Consider the following 4095-nt stretch of genomic DNA (forward strand, 5'->3'; position numbering starts at 1 on the left):
GAGAGAGAGAGAGAGAGAGAGAGAGAGAGAGAGAGAGAGAGAGAGAGAGAGGGTGTGTGTGTGTGTGTGTGTAGAAGTGAATGCAGTGGATTTGTTCACATATTGTGTGTGTAGGAATGAATGGAATGGATTTATTGACATCTGTGTTTGTGTGAGAGGGGATGTACAGCAGCATCTGTGGTGCAGCGGTTAGACGCTCCGCAGTCTCCTGTAGGAGATTCAGGTTCTATTCTTAAGTGGGTAGACATTTTTATATAGTATCTCGGTCTTTCTGTTGGGATGTTGTGTACCTCTCAAACAGAATAGGTCCTGGCAGACAAGGGTGAAGGAGGTCCTGCCTCTTACATAACTTTATAGTGTTTATAAGGGCTTTATATCTATACCATTTCACCATTTTTCACAGATAGAAGGACATACTTACAAATATTATATTTTCTTTTCAACCAAAACAACGATATTATAGTATTGTGGTATGATTCCACAGAAAGCGCGTTCTCTTGCTTGCCATGTGGACCTCCTTGTTTCTGGTGACCTTGGCCTTGAGCAGACTAATCCAGGTCAAGGCTGATAATGACCCACGCCTTGAGGCCGAGCTGGCCTGCCTTGGCCGCAACCCAGCTGACCTCTGTGACCTTGAAGTGACCTACCAAGGTCTGGGCCAGCTGGCGTGTAACCAGGTGGTTCCGTCGGTGAAAGAGAGTATTTTGCTGGATAAACCATCTCTTAAAGTGACGCCAGTCAATGTAAGAGATTAAAAAAAAGAAATTATCCTGAATAATTTTGAAACCTTTTTTTTTCTCAAATATATACGAACCTGCTCAGACGACCGCTTGTCCTAGACAATCGCTTGTACAGATTGACCATTTGCCACTTTCCCTCGCTTTTTTATATTATGGTAATGAAGGAATAATATTTTACAGTCTATTGATCCCTGTAGGGACATTTTGGTTACAATGGCAAACATATATACGTAAATACAACATAGATATAAATACAAAGTGATCCAAAAAAAACCACCCCACAAACAACCAACAACGACTGTACAACTTTGTTTTTCTAAAAATCTCACACAAAAAATGTACTAGATGGTTGTAATTTGGAACAATAATAATTAATTCAAAAGGAATTTGTTTTACCTAAAGTTCAAATTGAAGCAATTTATATTTGAAAACGGAAATTGCTTTATAAAAACCACCTATCGATGCAAAATGCACCAATTCAAAAGATCGTATAAGGAAAGTCATAAACTAATTTATTTGTTTTTTCCTTTCCTTTTATTTTTAAAATCTAATATTTCCATCCCTATAACCTATAAACAATACTTCTTTTCTCCTGCAGAGTTGAAAAATGTTTTTTAAAATTCTGGAATTCCGAGAGCCAATGGTCTATATATCTTCCTTGGACTCGACACATTTTAACACGTCGTTCGCGATTTTCAGTGGTAGCCAAATACAAGAATCCACTCAACCAAGAGTTCTCCAAGCCACACACCGTACACCTTGCAATATGGAGCTGTTCCTTGAAACAATAGGGGGGGGGGGTGAGGTTCCCCTAATTGACAGCATTTGTGGAGTTGATATAACCTGAAAGGTTAATGTGGGCTTTGCCAAAGAACAAAATGTCTAGAGGAAATGTTCACGTTTTTCAAGACGATCGAGGAATCATGAACACACTGTTATCCTCTGATAGCTTCGCGAACAGGAAAATGGTACCGTCGTAGATGAAGATCTGCCTTAAGAACGAGGACCGTTAAGAAGTAGAAAAATCATTGCTGCAGACATCGTTTGTTCTCAGACATCTACTGCATTCTGTACCCTGGCGACGTTAAAAGGGGTGCGAACTGTGTGTGTCACCTGAAGTGGTCGTTTTGTCTGGTAATTTTTTTTTCCCGATTCTCTACAGGTCTTAACTGATGGAACATCTCCACCATTGACTTCAAAGAAGGCCTTAGGGGCACTTTAACATTATTTCCGTACCTTGTGCGACACTTACAAAATGAGTTGGTGGTGAGGAAATGGTCAATCCATAGCTGAAAATTGGCTTTTTTACGCGCTATGTGGAGCAAAACTATTTTGTGGATTAATCTAAAATGAATATCAGACAAATTCTTTTTGACTTTCAAATGTTGTCTACAGATTTGAAACGCAAAACTTCAGTCTGGAGGAAAATATTAACAAAAATAGCTGTACAGTTTGTTTGGATCACCCTGTACATGTACATAATAAATAACATACAATGTTACACAAGTGCAGAATAATAATATCAGAAACATTGAGCCTTGTTTGTTTGTTGAGTTTTCAATTTAAAAAAAAAATCAGGGGGGGGGGGGAGATGGGAAAAGTGGGGCGGGGGCTCTCGTGGCCTAGAGGTTAAGGTGTTGGCCTCTCATTCAAAGGTCCCGGGTTCGAATCCGGGTAGCGACCGAAACATTTTCTTCTCTAAAATTGTCTCCTTTCACCTCCTTCCCAGCTCTCTAGCAATGTTCTGTTGTCTGCTTTCATTTCCACTTTCCGCCCCCACCGCCTCACCTCCTTTGCCCCCTCCTCTGGGCTCCTGACTCTTTCTGCAGCCTTTCTACTGCTACTCCTTGGCTCCTCCTTACTGCTGTCTTTCTGCCACACCCCTGATCTTCTGGTAGGAAAGATCTACACCTAGCCTTCTCGGACAAGGGCGAAAAATCTCGGAGGGCCGGTGTGCAAGTTGCGCACGTTAAAGATCCCTTGGTGGTCTAAAATCGATAAGAGTAGGCTTCGGCCGCCACCCGGGCAAAATTCAAAATTTCCTACCAACTGAAAATATTAGGTGTGTCCCGCGCGCTTATATGACCTATGCAGTTGCGAGCGCCGTAAAACACTTTACAAAAACACAAAACGAAATAAAAAGTGGGGCGGGTTTTATTTTACATTTATTATAAATTGGATTCTTTTGTGTTGCTCAAGGACACAACCCAGTGACCACCCTTCTGAATCCCATGTCACCGATACTTTCCTGACATACTTTTAAGTCTGAATTCACTTCTCATTTAGCCACTGTAGCCACCAATGAGACTGTCCAAGACATATACATGTGCCTGTCTGAAGAGGATAACATTTCTCCCATATCTCTATATTATTTCCACTGCTTGACGAACACCTGATTCCATTGTGTTGTGACATAATGTGTAAAGACGCGGTGGAATGAATCAGGCGCCCATCTATTTTTGGGTCCACGGGAAATTATTGGTATAATCAAAAAGCCAGTTCATTTGCCTTGTTTTAGATGAAAAGAATACTCATCTGCTATCTTGAAAAGAAGTCGAGACATTTGCCATTGAAGGAGGTAGTTGTCGCTTGGGGTCAAGGGGTACCACCATTTGCGAGAGTATAGTCGCTCAATTGTGGAGATTTATAAAGAATGAGAGTCCTTAGAAACTGCAAATTTACATTTTTATGGTGCAGTTGATTATATTTTTTCCAGTAACAATTAAAACAGAAATGTTTTCTAAATGGATATAAAAGGGTCTGGGCCCCTCCCCCCTCCCCCCCCCCCCCCGAAAAACAAAAACAAATTTAAAAAATATAAATATAAAACAATAATAATTAAAATGAAATAAAATTAATTAATTAATTAATACAAATTTTGAAAATGAAAAAATAAAAATAAATATTATAAACTTTTGAAAAATGATGATGATACTTAGACCAACGGGTGGGAAAATGACAGATTCTTCTATCTCATTATTTCGAAGAGCGCCTGATTTCACCACGATGCCACACATAATATCATATTGGCGTGGTTTTTTTCAGTCTCCTGTTACTGTTGCACTGGTCATGTTTGACCCCGACGCCCCAGTGTCCAGTGATCCCAGCCTGGGTTTTCTGCACTGGCTCGCCGTCGCTACGGTAAGACTTTTGTGTATTAAGATACGACCAGGATACGATCAGATCAGATGAGACCAGACTGGGTTAGGTCATATTCGATTTGATTAAATTAGGGTGGATAAGTTTCGATCAAATTAGATGAACTAGATCATAAACGTTTATTATGTGAGATGAGGATGACAATGATGATGATGATGATGATGATGATGATGATGATGATGATGATGATGATGAT

Source organism: Aplysia californica, unplaced genomic scaffold (assembly GCF_000002075.1).
Source record: "Aplysia californica isolate F4 #8 unplaced genomic scaffold, AplCal3.0 scaffold01032, whole genome shotgun sequence".
Lineage (NCBI taxonomy): Eukaryota > Metazoa > Mollusca > Gastropoda > Aplysiida > Aplysiidae > Aplysia > Aplysia californica.